Source organism: Helianthus annuus, chromosome 1 (genome assembly GCF_002127325.2).
Source record: "Helianthus annuus cultivar XRQ/B chromosome 1, HanXRQr2.0-SUNRISE, whole genome shotgun sequence".
NCBI lineage: Eukaryota > Viridiplantae > Streptophyta > Magnoliopsida > Asterales > Asteraceae > Helianthus > Helianthus annuus.
The window spans coordinates 39,644,900-39,670,906 of record NC_035433.2 but is presented as its reverse complement, the minus strand read 5'-3'; the positions used below and the strand labels follow the sequence as shown (position 1 = coordinate 39,670,906).

At 37.7% G+C, this 26,007-nt stretch overlaps 1 long non-coding RNA gene across 1 annotated transcript; it reads right to left on the bottom strand.

The window, feature by feature from the left end:
* Nucleotides 1-3,108: 3,108 nt before the first annotated feature.
* On the bottom strand, nucleotides 3,109-21,085 carry LOC118479599. The gene is made up of 3 exons (XR_004859729.1): nucleotides 20,447-21,085; nucleotides 20,135-20,347; nucleotides 3,109-10,250 (listed from the first exon to the last, which is right to left on the bottom strand). It is a non-coding gene; the product is annotated as an uncharacterized LOC118479599 (long non-coding RNA).
* Between the last annotated feature and the right edge of the window lie 4,922 nt (nucleotides 21,086-26,007).

Below are 26,007 nucleotides of genomic sequence, written 5' to 3'. Positions count from 1 at the left end.
CATACTGGGCCCTCTACTCTGATACTGACCAGATGGAAATCCAGGAGGATTTCCAGACGAACGATAACCACTCGAATTGCCACTACCACGCCAGCTGGAGTTAGAATTATTGAACGGATCCGTGGGACCCCTAGGCTGACCGGCTATGTACTCTACCTGCTCAAGAGTGATGGTAGGACAATCTATAGTATCATGCCCTCCTCGGCAAACCTCACACCTATCAACTTTCTTCTTTATCTCACTCAACTCCTGCCTCATCTCCTGCCTCAACTCCTGCCTCAAATTCTCGACTACAGCAGTTACCGATGGGTCCAAGCTAACTTGGTTTACCCCTCGACCGGCCGAGGTGGTACGCACAGGAATGGAAGTCCTGCTGGTAGTACTGTAGTCCATATCGGAGTGGGCAAAACACTCAAACAAATCATTGCACTCAGCCACCGTCTTCTTTCCCATAAGCTGACCTCCTGCTGAAGTATCGAAGCGTGCTCTAATCTCAGGAGTAAGACCATTGTAGAATTTCTGTACTAACGCCCAATCAGATAGACCATGCTGAGAACAACGGGATATTAGGGTCTGAAAACGCTCCCAAGCTAAGTGATACGGCTCATCCGGCTCCATACGAAATGAGTGAATCTGGTCACGAAGGCGAGACGCCTTCGCTGGCGGAAAATACTTAGCTAAGAATGCATCGCGAAGACCTGCCCAAGTATTGAAGGTGCCAGCGGGCTGGGAATCGAACCAGACGGCTGCGAGTCCAGCGAGTGAGAACGGAAAAACCTGAAGATACCTTGTATCAAGATTGACACCCTCAATGGAGAAGGTGCTGCAGAGGCGAGTGATGCGATTGATATGAGCGGGTGCATCCTCGTCGTCACGACCATGGAACTGGCAGGAATTTGTGATGGCGGTCATGATGTAAGAAGGAATCTGCCAAGACCTGTCATTCACGATGTTCGGAAGGGTGATGGGGGAATTTCCACCGGCGAAGCCGGTAGTTGCCTGATCGTAAACTATCCTACGGGCCATGTGAGCTACGGGTGGTGGACTAGGTGGGCTGGTGGGTGGCGGGGAATTGTGGGGTGAAGACTTTGGTGTAAAATCGAACGCGGGGGTGAAATGTGAAGACAAAGCAGAGCTAGAAGCACTTACCTCGAACGTGGAAGACGAAAAGGATGACTTGAGTGCAAGCGGAAGTGGCGGCGGTCCCTGCGAGCGCGTATGGGGCATCAACTGCAAAAACCGAGAACAAACAAGTAAGAAGACTCTACTAAACGACTCGACTAGCTATAAAAGACACTAAATTACTTAGACACCTACGACTCAAACAAAACAAACAACTAGCACGTGATATGTCAAGTAAGTCAAAACAAAGTAATCAACGCAATCGCCAAGAGTCCCCGGCAACGGCGCCAAAAACTTGATGTGCTGAAAATGGGTTAATTAAAACTAACTAAATTACCCTAATTCTAGTCTCTTTAAGCTTTAAATTTATAAAACTAAGACTCGACCTAAACCCTAAACCACACAACCGGCAAGTGAACCGATCGATGTAGTAAAGCTAAAGTAAGTCCGAGTATCGAACCCACGAGACTCTACTGATTACGCTACAACTCTATCTAGACTTAAACTGACACGACACAACTAAATTGTTTATTGATTTGCGGGGGGTTTCTAAATATCCTAAAATTATAATTAAAATTAAACTAAATTAACTATACGAACAGACGGACAAGGCACGAACTCACACGAAGGCTGAACTCAAAGATGATGAAGGAACTACCTAGACTGGAATCCTGATTGCTTTTAGTTCTAATTATAATTGGAAGATGTCTGCTATGGAACCGAGATCTTGGGATTCTCACCCCTCGGGAAATCTAAGGACCCCTAATCCTTCTCAAGAGCACGCTAAGATCCCCTAAAGGTTGTTAATTTACCGGTTATTAGACTCTTTTACAAGACATCTAATGGATTTATAAAAGTATCCTACAAGGCTCACTCCCTTACGAGACCTAAACCTAGGATAGGTTTGTTTTCTCAGCTAGACTTGCTAGACAGCAGCCAAAAGGTTAACTTCCTAAGAAGGACCCACCTTGCGGTTTAATCACTTAGACCTAGCAATAATCTCGCACCTTATAGCTATTGACGATTAGTAGAACACTTGATTTTATAAAATTACCAATTATTACTTCTAAGGTTTATCGGCCGATTTAACCCTAAAGATTCTAGATTTATTACATGATATAGACAGTCACCAAAACCTAAAACCTAGCATGACTCTATTATGTGATAAAGACCGTCACCAAGATTCATGCGAAGCAATAATTAATAGTTAAACAATACCAAGCATGCAAACACATCTAACTGATAGAACAAACCGTTTACAATTTATAAACTAATCCATAGCATTCAAAAATCCATAATATAATCAAAACGTAAGCAATCATTCATCCATGTCTAGGTAGTAAATGAATCTAGCCGCTAAACATGTTCAAAAACATAATCATAGTCATTAAATATTCTGAATTCGTAGCGTAACAAAGTTTAACAAATGAAAACGATAAGATAAGGATGATGAAACCCGAATCTTCACTCCCGAATGCTCCAAGATGTTACCCGAATGATTCCTAGCAACCGAAAGCTTCAATCCTCTTCAAATAGCAGCAACAGTCGCCCAAGATGTCCCAAGTTCGTAGATGATCGGCTGTAAACGTATGAGGATCAATATATAACCTAAAACCCTAAAATTCCATGCAATTCGCGATTCTTTGCCGACATAAGGTCTTCACGCGACCCGCTTGAAAGAACTTGATGAGTTAACGCGGGCGCCTTGGTGCTTAATACCGGAAACCATTTCTCATTCTCGCGCGGCCCGCTTTGAAGGTGACCTTAAGTTCAGGCGGGCCGCCTGAACTTAAATAATTCAGATTCTCTTTGTTAAGTTGATGCGGGGCGCCTGGATATGTTTATAAGTCTAAGCGGGCCGCCTGGAAGCTCCAGAACTGCATTTTTCGCTTTGTTTCAGCTCCCGACTCCTCGGTTTCCGTTCCAATACTTCCCTTCTTCATATTTTACTCGTTTTTCGCCCTTTTCAGCTCCACGTGCCTGAAAACATAAATAGATCAAAAGTATATACATTCTAAACTAAACCGACACTAAAACTAACTAACTAACTACTAAAACCGACGCGAATACCGATGTATTTTACATCAATAGTACCGGAAGCTTGTTATTTTGGACACTACAATGATATTTCCAAAGTGTTTTAGCATATATGTCATCAATTATCATCATTCCGAAGTTCCAGAAATGATTAATTATAGTTTCGGACGAGTTAAAAATGTCATACTTTTAGCGAAACGGACGTTTTAGTATTTAGGGCGTTGTACCGGAAAGTCCTAGATTTTTGCAAGATATGTTTTCTCATTAGTGTTTTCTTATGTAAATGGACTCGGTTATGTTATCCATGTGTCGTTTTTCATTGTTTTGTTCTGTTTTCACGGTTTTGCTGGCATGAATAGTGTGACCGTGAATAGTGTGTGCAACACTTTCTACCAACACTTTTAGGACATTTTTTGATTGGTTTCGCAATACGACAAAAACCAACATATGTTTTAGCATTGTTTTCTTGTCCTAACACTGTTATTTGTTTTACGACACAGTCACATAATTAAATTAAGCTAAATGCATGAGATTATGTACATAAAATAGTGATTAGTTTGTACGGAATCACCGGTTATTTGCCATTTGTCACATTCCCCCGTGTTAAAAAGAATTGTGTCCCGAAATTCACGTTGAGTTATCCTTTGCAGGAGTCTTTTCAAACAGGTGGGTATACTTTGTCTTGATTTGATCTTCACGTTCCCATGTATACTTGGTTCCGTGACGTAGTTCCAGCGGATCTTTACTAGTTTAATACGACTTCTCCTTGTCGTGTGGACTTTGCAGTCCATAACCTCAACAGGTTCTCTGGTAAACTGGAGTTCGTCGTCTACGTGAATTTCATTCACTGGGATGATAACGGTTTCGTTGGTTGGACTTTTTATTGAGGTCCGACACATAAAATGTGTTGTGTATGGCATAGAGTTCTTCTGGCAACTTTAGTTTTTAAGCAACCGTACCAGCCATTGCTAGAATTTGAAAAGGCCCAATGTATTTCGGTTTTAGTTTTCCGCGTTTCCGAGTCTAGCTACACCTTTCCAAGGCGAGATTTTCAATAAGACTTTGTCTCCGCCCTTGAAGGATAATAGTTTAGGTCTTCTGTCCGCGTAGCTCTTTTGTCTGTCACGAGCCACTTTGATACGGTCTCATATCTTCGATATCTTATCAGTAGTCTCTTGGACTAGTTCAGGGCCAATGAGTTGTTTGTCTCCGACTTCTGCCCAACACAGCGGTGATCGGCACTTTCGTCCGAATAGTCCTTCGAATGGGGGCGGCTTTAATGCTTGTGTGATAACTGTCATTATATGAGAACTCTACCAAAGGTAAATGAGTATCCTAGTTTCCGCCCAAATCCATCACATAGGCACGAAGCATGTCCTCCAACGTTTGGATGGTTCGTTCACTTTGTCCATCGGTTTAAGGATGAAATGTTGTGCTTAGATCTAAATGAGATCTAAATGATGCTTGAATTGATTGTCAATTCCTTGACATAAAGCGACCATCTCGTTCAGAGATTATTGAAACATACACTCCATGACGTGCCACAATCTTTCTAAGGTAGAGTTCAGCTAACTCCTTGGTACTGTCTTTCTCGCGAATCGGTAAGAAGTGAGCTAACTTGGTTAATCGACCAATGATAACCCAAATCATGTCATGACCTCGAGAGGTCTGTGGTAGTTTTATGATGAAATTCAGTGATATTTGTTCCCATTTCCAAATGGGAATCTCGAGTTACTGTAATAAGCCATACGGCTTTTGGTATTCGGCCTTGACCTTTGCACAAGTTAGGCATTTCCCAGCATAGTTTGCAATATCTCCCTTGATATTAGGCCACCAATGGTATTCTTTTAAGTCTTGATACATTTTATCTGGATCCTGGATGTATTGAATATTTTGGCTTGGGTGTTTTATCCATCACCAAGTCTCATAGACCGTCTAAATATGCAATCCAGATCCTTCACATGAAATATAAAATGTCATATTTGCTCGCTTCCCTTTATTTTTCTAATCCTCGCAAGGATTCTGCTTAATGTTTTCCGGCTTTAGAGCTTCCTGTTGTACATCGTGCACTCGAGTGGTGAAATTCGTTTGAATTGTCAACTCCAAAGCTCATACCCGAAATGTTTTGACTCGTTCCTTCCGGCTCAAAGCATCCACTACAATGTTTGCTTTGCCCGGATGGTACTTGATTTCACGATGATAGTCGTTCAACAATTATACCCATCATCTTTGGCGCATGTTTAGTTCCTTTTGATCGAATATGTATTGAAGACTTTTATGATCGGTGAATATGGTGCACTTTGTACCATAGAGATAATGATGCCAAATCTTTAAAGCAAATACCACCGCCCTGCTCTAGGTCATGAGTGATATAGTTCTTTTCGTGAACTTTTAACTGCCGTGACGCATACGCAATGACTTTTTCATGTTGCATTAACACGCAACCCAAGTCTTGATGCGATGCATCACAATACACCACAAAGTCATCGGTACCGTCTGGGAGTGATAAGATTAGCGCTTGACATAGTTTATCTTTAAGCAACTGAGAAGCCGTTTCTTACTTTTCACCCAATCGAACTTTTTATCCTTTTTAGTGAGCGAGGTTAGCGGTTGAGAAATTTTTTGAAAAATTCTCAGTGAATCTTCGATAGTATCCTGCTAATCCCAGAAATTGTCTTACTTCCGTTGGGGTCTTTGGAGCGTTCCAGTTCCTATTGGATTCTATCTTAGCTGGGTCAACATGTATTATGTTCTCATTCACCACATGACCGAGGAATTGCACCTCGCGAATCCAAAATTCGCATTTTGAGAACTTGGCATACAATTGTTCTTTCTTAAGCAACTCTAGAATAGTTCTCAGGTGTTATTCGTGTTCCGCCTCTGTCTGTGAGTATATCAAAATGTCATCAATGAATACGATTACGAACTTGTCGAGATATGGCTTACATACCCGGTTCATTAAACCCATGAACACGGCCGGAGCGTTTCTCAAGCCGAAAGGCATAATAAGGAACTAGTAATGCCCATAGCGACTCCTAAACGCTTACTTAGGAATGCTTTGCTCTTGAATTCTCAGCTAATGATATCCGGGTCTTAGATCAATCTTGGAATACGAGCTGGAACTTTGTAATTGATCGAACAAGTCGTCGATCCTCAGTAAAGAATACCGATTCTTGAGAGTTAACTTGTTTAGTTCTCTATAGTCAATGCACATCCGCAAGGTTCCGTCCTTCTTCTTGACAAATAGCACCAGAGCTCCCCAAGGTGAGGAACTCGGTCTAATGAATCCTTTGTCAAGTAATTCCTCAAGCTGAGTGGATAATTCCTGCATCTCCGAGGGCGCCAGTCGATTTGGAGCTTCCGCCACCGGTGCAGCTCCTGGCACTAGATCGTTACGGACTTCCACTTGTCATTGTGGAGGCAGCCCCGGCAAGTCTTCTGGAAAAACTTCGGGATATTCCCTTACCACAGGTATGTCCTCCACCTTACGCTCCTCGGCTTTCTTTTCAACCACATGGGCAAGAAAGGTGATGCATCATTTTCTCAGACACTTTCGAGCCTTGATGCAATTAATAATTCGTAGGGGCATGTCTTGATTCTCCCCATGCACTAAAAGATGTTCTCTCGTCAGACAGGGGGATGCGAATGATCTTCTCGTGACATATGACTTTGGCTCGATTATCAGATAACTAGTCTATGTCAAAAACTACGTCGTAACAACCCAATTGAATGGATGGTCTATGTTACATATTTGTTCTCTAAGTTCGTGTGTGCATCCTTTAATATCTTCTCCTGACTCATCTAATTCACCATTGGCCTGTTCTATGGAATGTGGGGGACGTCTAGCTTACTTGACTCTTGGACAAGTATATTTCGAATTCTAGGGGGATGAAACTAATACTGACACCGGTATTAACCAAAATGGATGCAACGGGTCGGTTGGTAGGAAACGTATCGACGAGCCTTAATGATCTTACATGACTCCGCTAATTCCCCTTTAGCTAACTTGCTAGAGTGAAACATGTATAACCTACATGACTCTAACTCGTATATATATGCTTATTATCTAAAGGCACTAAGCTAAGCCGACGTTGGTATTCAAGGAATTGATACACACTGGTTGCAGAGTAGAATGTACCCATGGCAACATTGGGATTTTTGGGGAGTATTCATAGTTCTACCCATACACTTACTTATTCACTTGCTTGATTCTTCAATAAACATCCATGCTTGTAGTGATCTCTTTGCCACAATTAAAACCTCCTCGTTCATTCTTGAATATAACTAACTCATTAGTTTCCGTTTTATGCCCAGTCTCACCACACTGTTACTCTTGGTGCTTTTGCAAGTGCCCTCATGATGAAGGTTTCACTTGTCTCTTTTAGGATTTTGGCAAGTTACTAGCATGCTTCTTGATGTCAGATTCGTATCTCAGGCTAAACCCCAATATAGCGCTTCGTGCGTTTGGATTCGTGTGTTATCTAGTATGCAACAATCTTTTAGAGATCGTAGAGGCGTCAGGGGTAACCAGCTACGTTCGCTCTAATCATAATCGAGTTCTAGAGTTCGGTTCCCAACCTTGGAATTTACCACTAGCGAGCAATACTATTCTCACGTAAGATCCTTGAGTTCTTCCCACAATAACCTCTTTGTTGTATTACTCCCTATAGTTTGCACTTGGAGATTGCACCAAGTTATCGTCTCCCTCAACAGATGACTATTCGTTTACCAAATCGTTTACTTAGGAGTACATTTACTAGCACGGTTAACTGACTTCATTATCTTTATTTAGCGGACATAACTTACCGCACCTCTCGTATTGATGAGGTCTCGTGGCTTGTAATCCGGAGATGCCTTAGAATTAAAATCCGGTGTGATTGCATCTCCAAGTATGGCACTGCCACTCGTTCTCGTCCCATCGGAATTTGAACCACTTGAGCTGCCGGTAACATCAGTACCATCATTAGTGTCGACTCAACAACCCCATGTTGTGCAATCTCCGTAACCTCATATTGTTCCATAAAAACTCAAGTTCGACTTTAATAGTAGTGTGCTGATTAACTGACCCTTTTTAGCGTAGATTTTCTTTTCGGCGCCATGTTATTTTTGATACATCGTATCGAAGGGTCTAGACTTGTATTTGGACAATTATAACCTACCATGCGCCTAAGAATTAAGAATGTAACTGGTCATGGAAATCTCAAGACCGCATTGTTCATGCATGTTTGAGTGATGATAACATGAATAACCGCAACCCAAAATGCGTAGTACCTCTTGCGTGTAATGGTCATATGTCTAAGTGGGAAAAGGGGTAATTCGTTGAGGAGGAGAAACCAAATGGTCGTCTCCATCCTTATAGTATGTATTCCCTCCCTCATGGACCTCGACCGTCCAAAGTAGGAAAATCCTTCGCCGCACTAACCCGTGTGACGAATACGTTGTTATCCCTTGAGCTCCACGAGCTTCAACAAAATTGTTATAATTTCCATAGATGTCGAATAACGCAATGAAGGAGTTGTAGTATGGCTCATGCCATATCATCCCTTGGAATAAGACAAATGTCAAACGGCAGAGTTAAATGTAATCATTTCCAATGACTAAGATAAGGTAAGGTGTCATAGACACCAAAGAACCAGCCCATGTACAAGAATTCCGAGAATGTTGAGAAAAATTCTCCATGAGTGGCCAACAAGTTTTGTTTGCATTCGATGACTAGTCTCAAACGACTCATGTTATAGGTCGAATGTTAGGTGCGAATAATACGTGTGGTCTTCCTGCATCGTAGAGTGTTATAGTAACCATCCCGGTTAGTGTTCTACTAGATAGAAACTTGAACAATTTAGGAATTTTGTATTGATAGTGATCGTTAGCTTGACCCGCAGAGCCCACCAGGATTTCCATACACTACAAGTTGTTATTATATGGGCCCCCGTAATAATAAATTGTCTTGCATGGACACTCTGGCATTCTCTCGTTCAAAGAAGACGATCAGTCAAAGAGAGGACACTATTGTCTATATACCTTCAACATAGGAGGGACTTTCGTGATGGTCCACTTGTTAACGCCCGTTGTCATTACTCATGAAAAGGACAACGTTAGAAGAAATAGAGATATAGAGAATCCACAACAATAGCAACTGGAGGGGCACTTTTAAGATGAGTACTTCATCTTCCTTTTCTGGACGAGAGTGTTATCAGTCATGATTAGTATGAGCCTCAGGGACCTCGTCCTACTAGTAGAGTTGTTGTCCAAGGTCGCCACCTCCGCCTCGTCGTCACTACCAAAGCCAGACTTATACCCATCCGAGGGAAAACAAACATCTTCCACGGGATCAATGCTTTAGGGTCTCACTCAGGAACCACATCCACCATAAGCTTCGTAATAGACGTGAGGTCATTATTCTCATCGAGTGAGTCAAGTGTCATAATAGAATTCGTAGTCGAACGTACTTTCGTCGGGGCAAAATATTCTGTACAACATATATAATAATACATTATATATATAATCACTAAATCTCATGTTGTTTTTGTTTCTCATGTTACTTATGATTGAGCTCGCGTGATAGATCCTCATGTTATCGTGACACAATGAAAACCTTTTGTCGTTTTTGTGATATTTTTGAAATCATTTCTGCAATGTTATCAACTTTGTTTTCATGTGAGCCCTTGGTGATTGTAGACCAAACTTTATAAAAGTTTTTCCCCGGTTCACTACAATCGGAGCTCTGATACCAATTTGTCACACCCTGCTAGTAGCGGAAGCGTATTGTGTGTGATGTAAGAAAGGTAATCATTGCATCCAAATGAGTAAACGTAATAAACCACAACGATGCCATAGATATATTGTTTTCAAACAAAGTTTTCAAGTTTCCAACATAGTTTTCTAGTTTCCATAACGTTTACAAACATTAACCAAAACATTGTTATATTAAGCAACACAAAAGATAGTTTTTGACATAAAACATAGTGAGGTTTTGTCCCCTATATACCCATACAAAGTTGGGATATAAAAGACAAACCCTCCAAAAGCGGCTATCGTTATCATAGACTTTCCCGTTCCCCGTAGTGTATCATCGGCTCAAGACTTGTTTCCTGAAATACATGTAGTTTTAAAAACTCAACAAAAGTTGAGCGAGTTCATGCAGTTATTGTTATCATATGAAATCTTTGTATTCTTGCAATGAAATTCTGGTATGTTAATAGCATTTATGGAGTTTAAGGATCCATCAGCGGGTAGCGAGCCCCCTGACATTATGTACCATAAGTACGTAACCAACCCGAGACAACTTTGACATTTTAGGGATCACAAAAGCACTCCTAGGGCAACAACCAGGAGTGGAGCGTGTCTCAAGCTCTATAGATCTACATCTTTTGCACCTTGGTCACTAAGTGATTAATGGTTACTATGTCATCATCCTAATTACGTACATTGATCGTGTTATCATCTAAACCCATAGCTAACATACCCATAGTTTTAACATGTATTTCCCTCGATTTTTTTTAAAAACAAAACATTGAAATCATTGAAAGGAGGGACATGAACTCACAAATTTGCGTTCCGTATTACGTAATACCGTAGGTGAGCATCCGTACACGTGAATAACCTACATGTGCACTAACTTGATTAGACACTAGGTCTTATCGGACCTCTTACAAGTTGTTCATCTTGAATTCTTTATTATGTTATCGCTTGCATCTTTGGAACAACTTTGTATTTTTAGAGCGTTGGTAGTTTACTCGCTCGATTGTTATATATATTGAATTCATAAGTGTATACATATATTCTATGTGTATTGAATTATGTGTGAACGGGCTTCGCCCTTCACATGTCCTCGTGCCGCGCACGCATGTCATTGAGCCTTTGCTCATGTCATTGGGCCGAGCCCATGTCATTGGGTCGAGCCCATGTCATTGGGCCGAGCCCATGTCATCTATGTTATTGTGCCTAACTCATGTTTTAATGTTATTGGGCAGAGCCCATGTCTTTTATGTCATTGGGCCGAGCCCATGTTTTCTTGGCAATGGGCATTGGCCTATGTACTTTTGTAATTTGGGCCCCAGCCCTTGTATTTTAGCAATTTGGGCCTACCCCAAATGTTTTGTCATTGGGCCTTGGCCCATGTATCTTCATGAGTCCATTTTTAATAGTCTTCCATTTTTGTACTTTTCAACTTTCCAAATTTTGTTATTGGTAATATATATATTAATTCGGTGTCTAAAAATATATATACATATTTCTTGTGTCAATGAAACGCCCAAGTGTCGTAGTAATCTTCTCGTGATGACGCTACCCTTTGTCATCAGTGACGATATATATTCGTTTATTTACCGAAATAAATTATGTATCTTACTTGTCGGCTTGAATTATACATTATTTCGTAAGAATATATTTTTGTGGACTCGTCCGTTGTCCGATCTATGTATATCCACCTTTGTAGCATTTCTTTGGTATCTAGTGGACTTTGGTGTATATGTATACACGAGTTATTTTCTACTTGTTTTCTTTCGAGTGTCTTCATGATATGTATTTGTGTATTTTCACTTGTATATTGTATTTAGTGTTTTGACATGTATTACTCTAATATTATTACATACAAAAAATATACAAGTATCATACACCAAAGAGTACTTTGAAATATATAATTTTTACCAAAAATTATATTTGCTCATGTTTATATTTTTCATCCACTTATACTTGTAAAAATATATATATGAGTTTATAAAATCTCTTGGATGATTAGAGCTTTACCCTTTCTATTAAGACTTCCTTAATGAAGATTAAGACCACTAATCGTGTTTAACATTGTTAATCACCCTTTAACCCCATTTTTAATCGCGATTAGATTTTTAGAAAAATTCACCATAGTTTCCCCTAAAACTATAGCGTTTTCCACGTTATAAAAACGTATTTAAACCATAATCAATTTTCCAAATCACCATAATTCATCAAGCTTTCCAAAACTCATTTTTCAAGCATTAATCACAAAATTTTACCTTCAAATTCTTATGAGCATATTACTTGCACAAATCTATCCAAGACTTTAAAATAATCATCTTTCAAGTTCATGTTTATACAAACTTGATTCTAATTATTTTTTATTCTTAAAAATTCCTATATTTTTGTAACAATTCTTAAGACTCTTTTATGCTTCACTTTGTAAAGTACAAATTTCCATAAACTTGCTTTATGTGAAAATCAAGTTCAATAGAGTTTGTACGACTTTGTCACATGGTTATTTTTGGTTTAAAATTTACTTAATCATGTTTGCATACACATGCTCATAATATTTGAAGTTGATGACCTTGTGTGATTTAAACATTTATATGTTTAAATCACATTTTTAAGTTTAACATGACTAGATTAACACTAATCTAAAATACTACATGAAACTAATCACAAGATCATCGTAAATATAAACTTTAAACCACTAATCTCAACAAAAGTAACATAATCATCAAGATTACATCAACTAACTACACTAATCTACACAAATAATCATATAAACAATCATGATTAGTAGATTATTAAGTTTAGGATTAGGGTTTGTGGTAATGTTTTTCTTGATTTTTAAGATGATCAACTTGTACATTTAGTTAATACTAGAAATAAGAAGCTTAAATATGATGGTTTTAGAGCTTACAACTTTGCACAAGCCAAATGACAATATTAAGAAGAGATTTAAGCTCCAACCAAGCTCCTAATGATCCTCGATGCTTATCCCATGCTTTCATCACATTAAAGTTCCTTGAAAGTGAGTAATTTATGGGATTTAATGGTGATTTATGGTGGGTTTAATGTGGGTTCTTCTTGGCCGAGAATAAGAAGGCTTCAAGAGGTGCTTTGTGTTTTGAAAATTGTTGTGATATTGATAAGAATTAATGGTGTTAGAATTATTATAACTTTAAATGTCTTTCAAGACCATGCTTTCCATGTCCATGGCTTTATAGCCAAGTGGCATCTTGGGGGTGGGATAAGACTTTGGACCCAATAGGTCCTGAGTTCGATTCTCACAAGAGGGTTTTTCCCGTATTTATTGGGTTTCCTCCTGAATTGGTGTGTAGGCATTATGCCTAGTGGAGATGGATATGATCGAGTGGTTCCGCTGGTGGCACGATGATACTCCACTGGTCCGTCAGTGATCCAAATTTTATCGTTCAAAAAAAAGACCATGCTTTCCATACTTTACACCATACATATAATCTTTACATTTTCAACACAATTATTTAGTGGGTGGGGCTCACTTTGACCAAAATACATGGAGAGGGGGGGTAATAGTCACCTTTTTCAGCAATTCAGACATGCCCAGCGACCAACGTACTTTACGGTTTCACCGTAATTTACGGTGGATGTGAAAAATATTGGGCTTTACGGTAATAAGCTCCTGATTTATGGTAGAAATACTTTTCCAGTATCCACCGTAATTTACGGTCCTACCGTAATTTACGGTGGACCTGGAAAGGCAATGCTTCGTTCCGGTTCTTGCATGTATAAAAAAAATAAATAAATAAATAATAATAACATCTGGTCACGTGAAGTCATCCCCAACCACACAATTTCATTCTATCTATCAACATCCATCTCGTTCACAAAGACCTACAAGACCCCATACCTTCTTCCACCTTCAATCCTTAATAACTTTCTCAATTCTTGTCCAAACTAAGTGAAATCGGAGTCTATCTTGACTAATTTTTCACGTAGTTTCTGATTTTGACAAGAGATTCACGAGAAAACGAAGCTTTAGGGTTCGAATTTCAAACCCTAGTTCGAAAAAAAATTTTTGGGGGTTTTGGGAGTTTTTGTTTCACAAGCATTCTTGCATCTTCAAACTAAGGTATGAAAGCTTATTTGTTATATTTTGATGCTACATTGTGAAAAGTAAGGTTATTTAGGTTACTTGACCATACCCACTTGCTTGTTCTTAGATATGGTCATGAAATTGGTTATTTGAACATGGTTATGGTTGTAGATGTGGGATTTGTTAGTAAAGTAGTGAACTTTTGGGAATCTCTACATTGTAGAGACACCATGCCCAAATTTTTGAAAAATGTATAAAATTGTAGTTCACTAACATCTACAACCATAGTAACAAGCAAGTGTGGGGATATTTTGGAGAAAAGAGTTTAATTTTGTTTCGCTTGGTTGTGTTGTTTGCTCTTATATGTGTAGGAAATGGCACGAACAAAAGAAAAGACCGGAGCTAGTTCATCTTCGTCTTCGAAGGGAAAGGGTAAACAGCCGGAACAGCAACCGAGAAAGAGACAATATTTGGGCCGAGTGGATGAAAGTGAAAGTGGGAGCGAGGAAGAAATGGAGTTGGACCTGGCTGAAAAGCCGATATGGAACTCGGGTCCATTGGATGAGCAACCAGAGGAGTGGCAGCCAACGTTATATCATGACCGTATGAATAAGTTGAAGAATAAGGCAGCGGCCTTTATATGTGAGAGGGAAGTCCGGGAAGTTGAGCTTGGTCAGTTTGGGGTGTTTGACAAGTTCCGAGCTCTAGGTTGGGAGTCGGCACTTAAATGTTTTGACAAAGATAAAAACAATTTGTTTATCACCAAGATACAAGAGTGGATGGCGACTCTTTAATGCAACACATATGAAAGACCATCGCAAATGAAGTTGATTGGTGAAGTTTACGGGTTCCAGTGGAGATGTCCTTTGATACATTGAAGAAGCTCGGGAAATACGATAGCCTTCCAGCCCGTGATTATATGGTTCCCACCCTTGACGACCTTTTGGTGAAGCCGGAGAAGCACCCCTGTTGGAACGACATGTTGGCAGCACTGTTTTTACCCGGTAAATACAGTGGTATTCTATACCGGAAGAACTTAAAAATAGAAGCTAAATTGTTGCTAGCAATCTGTGTTCTCAATGTAATTCCACGAAGGGGGGACAAAGAGCAGGTGAGGTTCCCGGAGGTACCTGTCCTCTATTCGCTAATGCATGGATCTCCGCGCTTTCCGATACGCTATTTGATCATGAACCACTTATGGATTTGCCGGAATAAGTATGGAAGAGATATCGTCCCGTATTGTCGAATAATTACAGGGTTGATGAAACAACAAAAGGCAATAACATCTGAAGATCGAGGAGCAACAAAAAGGCATCAGCCTTTTACGTTAGATAAGTTGGGGATTGGTTGGACGTATACACAATCGGAGCGGTATCATAAGCTTAAATCCGAGGGGCAGAGATGGAGAGCGTTAAAGGTGGGTGCTAGAGATTTGTTACCGGGTGAAGAGGATGAACCCGAGAGTGAGGCGGAGATCCCGAGTGGGGATGAAGATTATGAAGAGCAACAACAAGGTGGTGTTATTGTGAATTTGGGGCAAGGGGGCCCGGGTGGAGGTTATGGTGGCGCTTTCTATGACTTTACGGAGCGATCTTATGTGCCCGGGTGGGCTTTTGAAGGTACCATGCAAGAGGTGATAGCAAATCAACGTCCTCCGGCTTCGGTTTTTGAAACTTGGTCGGGTCCGGAGCGGACGTTATATGATCAAAATACCATGATGAGTGCAAGCATAGAGCAGTCCTTGAAACAAAGCTTTGATCGTAGTGAGGCGTGGAATCGCACCTTTTCGTATTCCCAAGATGTGGAAATGAATAATCGGTATCACGATGATCAAGAGAGAAGGATGCATGCAAATTGGCATGTCGGGAGGCCGGTGGTGGTGGATCCACAACATGTGGACAATGCCTCGCTACCACCTTATGATGGGAGTGTGTCGTATCGGACTCCACAGCTTCACCACTCACAATGGATTGATCCGAGGCAACAAGAGGGAGCCCAACAACAACAAGGAGGAAGTAGTAGTGGCTCATTTGCGTTTGGAGAATGGAACGACATGATGTCTTCCATTTTTGGACCTCCGGGACCGCGCTATTATTAGTCAGGTTGTGTTTTCCCTTTGTATATTTTATGCATATGTGTTAGCTTGTTTTGTTTATGGTTGGGTGGTTTGGTGGTTGGGTGGTGTATGATTATTATGTTTAGTTTGGGATGGTGCTTGTTGGTGGTGTATTGGTGTTAAAAAAAAATAATAATAATAAAATGAAAAATCCAAAAAGAAATTTGGGGTTTGAGTGAAGAAGCTTTTTGTTGATGTTGAATGAATATTAGTGATCAAAGCCTCCTAAAACCATACATTGGGGTCAATGTATCCCAAGTGTGGGGATGGGGGGAAATTTTTAGAGATTTTGAAAAAAATTTTAAATCAAGCGAAATATTGTGAGAATTTGAACACCCTAGATTAACCCCAAATGGTGCACCGGCAACCCTTGATACCCTTTCATTCTTGGTGAGAGTTGAAGCCACATTTGTATATAAATAATGCTTATCTTTGATGAGAGTGGCTACGGGTGGGGGTACATTAGAACTTGTGCTTGAATGCGGTTTGAGTCCTTAGTTAGACATGAATGCGAAAAGGATAAGGGCATCTAGGTAGCCTCGTCTTTAGGGTGTGTGAGTGTGGGATTTGGGGGGTTGGACCTCATAAATTATATATATGAGCTTGGTAGTGAGAAGGGCAGGGGTTTGGACATTTAGTTGCCAATTTTGTGCCTAAAAGCTTATCATTTGTTACCCCTAGCTACTTACTTAAAAATTTACCCAAATTTGACCCGGTCTTTTAGTGCTAGTAGTAGTAGTTTGAGTAGTATGATGTAGATATGTTTGATGTTTTATTGTATGCTTGTTTGCTTTGCTTAAAAATAAAAAAAAACAGAAAAAAAAGAAAAAGAGAAAAAGCAATGAAATGAAAAAAAAAAAGAAATGTTTAGTTGTCTTGTACATAGTAGTTTAGATTGTTAGTGTTAGTTTGCTTTATTGTGTAATAAAAAGACCGGGTTAAATTTTCGCTACTTCATATATATTCCATTTCCCACCTTTACACCTAGCCACGTTACAACCTCGAAAGTCCTTTTGATTTTCATTCATGTTTAACACTTGTAGGAGAAGGATCGATTTAGGTACAAGCCTATAATGGTGCAACCACCCGTTTGCCTTTTGTGTGTCTAGCGTATCTTTGCTAGTATTGACTTGTAGCCGAGAGGAGAGATTTAGAGAGGGGTGTATTGCTTAGGGTGTTAAAAGGGGGTTAGTAAAAGGATTGCATAGTTTTGCTTGGTTTACATTGATCGCTTGTTTTGAAATTGATTTGATGAGTTGCTTGGGATAAGCAATGGTTAAGTGTGGGGATGTGACGGGTGGTCCATCGGACAACCCTTTATGATGTTAAAAGACAAGTTTATCCCTCATTTAATTGTGTAATTATCTGGAATTAGATAACTACGGTTGCTTATGTTTCAGGTGCGGTTCGGGAGCTTAAAGTGGATAAAACGCAGCTTTGGACGGTTTGGAGTTGAACGGGTCGTGCATGAAACGAAAGATGAAACAAAGTGAAAAATCCAGGTTGATACCGTAATTTACGGTTCCACCGTAAATTACGGTGGACCTGAATTCCACCTAAATCTCACCGTAACTCAGACTTAAGCTACCGTAACACTTTTATGTGCACCGTAACTTACGGTAGAGCCGTAAGTTACGGTGGAAGTGACGCCAAAACTGTAACTGCCATCATTTATGCAGTTTTATGGTGTCTTTTCACCTTATCTCATCATTGGTCAGTTAGAGAACACATTGGGGGCGATTTTGGCTATCCTTGCTTGGTTTTGAACAATTGCTAACATTCGGTTTGTGATTTCAATTTGTATGAACATTGAATTTGTTGCTATGATGATTCACCAAGCTATGTGTGGCTAAAACTTTCGGTGATCATCTTAGGTGAAGGTTTCTCTTGAACTTTTGTGTGTTTATTTCTGAATTTCTAGAATGATAACTTCCCTTGCTTGAATATCATGGTGTATGCATAATTGTTTGTAGCTTGTTAATTGATAGTGCAATTTATAATCTCAATCATACGTTCTTGGTGCCGTTGGCAATCGAGATATCACGGGAAGGGTTAGGGTTGGTTATTGATTAATTGATCATCGGGAAACAACCTCGCGTTATATAATCCGAGTACTTTGTTCCCTTTTATAACTTCGATTATTTATGCATGAGTTATGTCTATGTAACGCTTTCTAGTTGGAATTTCACACAATTGTTTAAAGAAACTGAATCCTAAGATGGTCATTGTTCTCTCCTAATCTGTTTTACAACCAACATTTGATTTGCAATTAGTTTTTAATTTAGTTTTCTAAAACAACAATCCAATTCCTTGATCTTTATTTTCTGCAAATTAGGTTAATTGTAATTTAATTGCAAAGCTATAACATCAACACACTTTCCACATACTCCCTGAGTTCGATACCCATTTACCACTGTCTATAGTTGTTATTGGGATTAAATTTGCGTGTACCTATGACAGCACGTCAAATTTTGGCGCCGTTGCCGAGGACAACCGTTTATGATGTTAAAAGACAAGTTTATCCCTCATTTAATTGTGTAATTATCTGGAATAGATAACTACGGTTGGTTATGTTTCAGGTGCGGTTCGGGAGCTTAAAGTGGATAAAACGCAGCTGAAACATAAGCAACCGTAGTTATCTAATTCCAGATAATTACACAATTAAATGAGGGATAAACTTGTCTTTTAACATCATAAAGGGTTGTCCGATGGACCACCCGTCAGTAATATGTAACTTTTTTTTTATAAAAAGTCTTAAAAATCTAGATATTTTGGTGATTAATCAAAGTACGGTGATTAGGGGTTAATTGCACCGTTAAGGGGTAATTAGGGATTCGGAATGTTAAATGACCTTAACTAGTTTACTAAACTTGTAGAAATTGCATTCCGATGCTTTAGATGTCTTCCGTTTGGTCGTCAGTGAGTTTACGACACTTTTGTGTCGTACCGACAAGACTTTGTCACAACTTGTTATTCCACCGTCAAGCGAAGCATGAGGTGATTTCGAGTCCCAAAATAGGCTTAACTAGTTCGCTAGTTTCTTTATTTGGTTGTTTTGTGGCGAAAATAACGCTTACTAGCTTTTCGAGTCGCTAACGAACAAGTTATGTGTATAGCGATATAGTACCGGAAGCTTGTTATTTTGGACACTACAATGATATTTCCAAAGTGTTTTAGCGTATATGTCATCAATTATCATCATTCCAGAAATGCTTAATTATAGTTTCGGACGAGTTAAAAATGTCATATTTTTAGCGAAACAGTCGTTTTAGTATTTAGGGCGTTGTACCGGAAAGTCCTAGATTTTTACAAGATATGTTTTCTCATTAGTGTTTTCTTATGTAAATGGACTCAGTTATGTTATCCGTGTGTCGTTTTTCATTGTTTCGTTCTTTTTTCACGGTTTTGCTGGCATCAATAGTGTGACCGTGAATAGTGCGCGCAACACTTTCTGCCAACACTTTTAGGACATTTTTTGATTGGTTTCGCAATACGAAGAAAACCAACATATGTTTTAGCATTGTTTTCTTGTCCTAACACTGTTATCTGTTTTACGACACAGTTACGTAATTAAGTTACGCTAAATGAATGAGATTATGTACATAAAATAGTGATTAGTTTGTATGGAATCACCGGTTATTTGCCATTTGTCACATGTTTGACAAAATAAAATATTTCTAAAAATATAAAGAACTAGTCGGATAATTAAAATCAAAGAAATTAAAAAAAAAATATTGAGTTGATTGAAAAAATATAAATAGTCAACGAATAATAAAAATAGATACTTGATAGATTTAATAGAAATTTAAAAAAAGTTTAATATGTTGGTTAAAAAAGAAAGGGTAAATTACATTTTTCGACCTTTATGTTTGTATTGGATTGCAATAGATGTCCCTTAACTTTAATAATTACAGTAACAGTCATTTTTTTTAAAGCTCATCACACCTTATGTCCTTTAGTACTAACTGGATTAAAATTTTCAGTTAAATATAGCATGTGTCTTGCACATGAGGGTAGGTTAGTAATTTTACTATTATATTTAAAAGCAAATAAACAACCCTGACCTTAGTTCTCTTTCCTCCTCTATCTCTCTATCTCAGTTTTGTCTCTCCCATCTATATTTCAATGAACCACCACCACCATCTTCCCATCTCCACCACCGCTTAAAACCACCATGGTACCACCACCTCAAGTGACTCTTACCAGTTCCTCATATCCGACAGCTACCAAGCTCCACCTCACCGATAACCATAAGAACGCCTTCATTTGAATCAAATCTGCAAAATCGCATTTGAATCAGATCTGTAAAATCGCGTTTGAATCCTCTCATCTCGCGTTTCAATCAAATTTGTAAAATCATGTTTGCATCACCTCACCTCGCGTTTGAATCAGATCATTGAAATCGCAGATCCGTTGAGAAAGAGGACGGGGTTAAAAGTTGAACACGCATCCTAGACCTTAAACATAACTGCAGAAGCACTGCACTCGTGAATAGTAGATATATAGGTTTATGTACAAGATTTTTTTGCAACACACTCGTTCTTTTCTTTTCTTTTTAACTTTGTATAAAAAATTATTATTTTTGGTTATATGTGGTAAATAGTGGAAGGATCTATTACTGCAAGAACACATTTAGAAAACATGATCAACTGATTTGTTGGTCTAGGGTCTCAAGAATGAAGATGGGTTAAAAACAAAGGACTGGAGATGTATATTAATTTTTTTAATTTAAATTGATTGGAGTAAAAAGACGTAAACGCACTCATGTGCAAAGCACGTGCCATACTAAACTAAATTTTTTAACCAACCTAGGATCAAAGGACGTAGGGTGTAATGAGTTTTATGGAAAAAGGACTGTGAATGTAATTGTTGAACTTAAAGGGCATCCATTGCAAACCGATATAAACATAAAGGACGAAAAATGTAATTTACCCAAAAAGAAAGACAAATACAAAATAAACAAGGAACAATATTTTAGTAAATAGTTTTTTAAAAAACATCATTTTGATAAATAGCTTTTTCACCAACATTAGTTTGAAAAAAAAAAAAAAAAAACCTCAAATATATGTAACTCACAACCATAATTGCATTTAGAGAATCCAACAATCCTTTTAAAGCTCTACCATTGGTAGGTATGAGTGGACCACTGAATTTTCGTGACTGATTTTGACATCAAAAATGACCACGTGATATAGTGGTCCTGGACTCCTGGTAGTCTTTTTCTTATGAAGTTTTGCAGCATAGTGGTATCTTGGGTGGGGTAAAGCGTAGGGACTATGAGGTCCTGGATTCGATTCTCACAAAAGGTTTTTTCTCATATTTATTGGGTTTTATTCTGAATTGGTGTATAGATAACTGGATTGGTGTATAAGTATTATTCCCTAGTGTAGATAGATATGATCGGGTGATTCTGCTACTCTAATGAAAGGAATTAAGATAATAATCTCTTTCTTAGTCCAATAACTTTACTTTCTACCGGTTCCGTTTCAGTGGCACGTTAGTGACACAAATTTGCGTTAAAATGAAATATGAGTTAATTTAACGAAGACACAAAAATATATTGAGTTGGGTGCAGGGATTTGTATTTTTCTAATTAATTAAATTTTAAAAAAAAATTGTAGCTTATATTGAAACAATATGACTTAAAATAGACTAAATTACAATTCTTTTACCTTATTAATAACTTTCAAATACGATAAATGACTTTTTTATTTATGTTTGTATAAATTGTGCATTGGGTCCTTTAAAATTTAACTTTAATTATTTGTACTTTATTTCAAAAGTATTTACAAATTATGTCCTTTTCATTAATAGTTGTTAAAGTTTTTTTTTTTTTTTTTCTAAATAGTCTTTTTTTTTTTATTTTATCATGACGTAATGTTTGTGGCTAAAAGAAATAGTCCTTTTTTTATTTATCTTGACGGAATGTGTTTGTGGTTAAACGATTTTCTAAATAGTCTTTTTTTTATTTAATCTTGACGTAATGTGTTTGTGGCTAAAAGAAACTAGTGGTATCAAATCCGCGCATTGCGCGGGAATACCTTGTGCTACGCGGTGGGTGGGTATCGGTTCATTTGTTATAACAACCAATAGAGAAAAAATAAAATTAAATCATGATATGACCCAAAATATACCAATGCGGCGAAAATTTTATCGGCATCAGTTTATTTCATTACAGATTTACAACAACGAAACTCGTTATAGCAACAAATAGAAGAAAAATTCATGATATGCCCAAAATACTAACACGTGTTTACTTCGATAGAAAACAAACATGAGTTATCAGAGAAAATTATATAACGTATATAAAAAACCCATTAAAGACAAAAAAAAATTACTATTCATTTCACTTTGTCTATTAATAGTAACTAAAATCGTGATATGACCCAAAAATATACCAACGCTGCGAGAATTTTGTCGGCATCGGTTCGTTTCGTCACAGATTTACAACACCGAAACTCGTTAAAGCAACAAACAGAAGAAAAAAATCATGATATGCCCAAAAGTACCAACACGTGTTTACATCGATAGAAAACAAACGCGAGTTATCAGAGAAAAGTATATAACATATATAAAAAAACACATTAAAAACAAAAAAAAATTACTATTCATTTCAGTTTGTCTAAAATCGTGATATGACCCAAAAATATACCAACACGGCGAGAATTTTGTCGGCATCAGTTCGTTTCGTCACATATTTACAACACCGAAACTCGTTAAAGCAACAAACAGAAGAAAAAAGAAAAAAATCATGATATGCCCAAAAGTACCAACACGTGTTTACATCAATAGAAAACAAACACGAGTTATCAGAGAAAAGTATATAACATATATAAAAAACCCATTAAAAAAAATACAATTCATTTCACTTTGTCTATTAATAGTATATAATAGTCTTTTTTTTATCTTGATGGAATGTGTTTGTGGCTAAAAGAAATAGTTTTTTCAAAGAGAATTAGCCTGTAATAATCTCAACTACACGTTATTGGTCATTGTCAGTCCCACCTTTGAATATTCCCCATGCTAGTCCCACCTTTCACCTATTTTTCCTCCACCGGTCCCATGTTAAAAAATCTTAACGGAGTTAAGTTTTTTTCCGAATTACAAACTGACGTATTAGGGCTTTTGATCAGAACGAGGATACGCGTCTATTGATGTAAAACTAACCTCGAAACGATGCTCCAAACGACTTGATTTTTGTTAATTGGGAGTTTAAACACCCGAATTGAAGCACCGTTTTCATCGCTTGGAGCACAATTTCAAGGTAAGTTTTACATTATTCGACTCGTACCCTCGTTCTTATCAAAAACCCTAAAACATCAGCTTGTAATAAGTGAAAGGTGGAGGAAAAATAAGTGAAATGTGAGACTGGCATGAGGAATATTCAAAGATTGAACTGTCAATGGCCAATAACATTTAGTTGGGATTATTATAGGCCAATTCCTTTTTTTCAAAGAATAAACTTGTAAAGGACAATATACCACACGATATCATATAATATAATATGATGTAAAGAAAAAAAAAATCAAGCCATTAAAAATTGTTTGGTTTGCTAGAGCTAACAATAAAACCAAACTGTTGGACATAATTCAAAAGCAATTCTTTGGTTTTGAAAACCTCTACTTGCTTCAAGATCTTCATCTGGTCCGTCTTTTGGTTTTTTGTTCTTCCACTCTTGACTTTCATTGATTTAACAAATTAAATCAAATAGAAAAACATATTATATTACAACAAGACTTCTCAAACAATGTTACCTCAGATTATATTTTTTTTTTAAGCTCCATTTCTTGTACATTATTATCATTTTATAGTAAACTAGCTTATTGATATGTGTGTCATAACCATCATAATTAAAACTCACCATCAATTTTTTAATCCAAGTATATGTATGTAAAATATGTTACTTTTATATAATATCTAATCATAATACTTTAGTTTCGACTCCTCCTGCAACAAGGGTTTTAGATTATATTCAAAGGGCTACAAAAGAAGATGCATAAGAGAGAATTCGGGTTTTAGATTATATTCAAAGGGCTACAAAAGAAGATGCATAAGAGAGAATTCTTGTAAGAAGTGAAAAAGACAAGTTTAATCATTGATCTTCTAAGATCAATGACTCAAAACTACACAGTGACATTTTCATAATTATGAGGTTTAAACATTTAAAGAAACAAATAGAGAAAGAACATTCTGATCTTTCTCACTTAACCCCCCCCCCTCCCCCCCCCCCCCCCCGCCAGCCCGATTTTCAAGTGGCTATAACTTTTTAATAAATTAATATTTAAAAAAATAAACCGTATTAACGAGCATTTAATTCTCTTTAATTCGAGTAGCCTATTGTTGTAGTTTTATTAAAAAAAATACAAGATTTTGAATACCCATTATATGATTACGTGATTTTGATACCCATTACGTGATTTCGTTATAGTATGTGAAACTACACTAAGTGAGTACGTAATTACATAACAATAGTTGACTATATATTATTACGTGCCTACATGCTTTGAATACCTATTTGGTGATTACGTGATTTCATTATAGCATAATTGTAGTAGCATTAGTTATAACAAATTATATTTAATGTGTAATCAAGTAATAGATTTATATTGAATGTATAGTCACATAATGGTTTATCTCTGTTGCTTAGGTTGTTTGGATCCATTCTAGAAGAGGGTTTGATGTGACATAGAGATTAAAAAGATTTACGTGGTGTAAGAATTATGGAGTATAAGGTTATTTATACAGGCTTAAAAAATATTTTTTTACCTCATCAACGGTCTGCACTAACGGTCAAATATTTAATTCTAACGTCCAAAAATATGTAGCGACGCAATAGATGGAGACCATGGGGATACCTGTGATCAGTGGGAGCTGAGGGGCGGTGCGATGTTCTTAGGTTTGAATGCCACTTCTTCACACATAACAGGATCAGTGGGAAACACCAACGGTCGTCACTTCACAGCTTGTCATTTGACACATTCTCCTTGCCTTTAGCTTGCTTGAATGCCACATCTTCACACACAATAGAGCTAAACACGTAATGAGAACAACTGCTAGGGATTTAATCAATCTTAGAGAATTGTCAAATGAAAACCTCACTAAGAGTTGATTTAAACAATAGTAACAGACAACGCACATGAGATCAATTCTCAATCAACTACCAACCGACAACATTTTGAAAGTTTCAAAATTGTTCAATTTTAGATCTTTATCTTTCAAAACTTGTTAACTTCGATCGTTTATGAAGATGCAATTGTTTTCCGGCTTTTAATCAGGTTTTAGGTGGGATAGATTCGAGTTCCAACATCGGTCAATCAAAAATAAGATAGAAGCAAAATATTTTTAACTTTTATAAAGTTTATATTAAAACACACCTAAAATATTTTTTGGCATTTCTGAATACTTCAAACGTAAAGACGGAAAGCAGTAAATAAATATTTACAGACATTCTTTTTGCGAGTTTCAAGGGTAAGAGAATCATATCAGTGTACGGTCATGCCAAACACTCTTGTTGTTCAATTATTTAGCATTTAGATAAGCATCCTATAACGATTATCGATATTTTTTTCCGGTTAAACTCAACAATCAGAAGCAATCATATGACTTGGGGATACGTTAAGGTATGATCTATACTTACCGACATGTCACTACTAGAAAATTGGGCAATTGTGACCAAAATTTGCTACCGAAAAAAATGGTAGCAAATTTAGCCACCGATTTGTCACGGAAATGAAAATAAGCATATTTATCATGATATGGTAGCAAAGTGGTTGCAATTTTTGCCACCTTTTTATTTTTGGTGGCAAATTGTGGGAAAAATACGCAAAAACACGAAAAATAAAAAGGTATTTGTTAATTGTGACCATCTTATCGGTGACAACATGAAAATTCAAATAGACGAGTTATTCTTTTAATGGATCGCGCTTCAAAAGTCAAT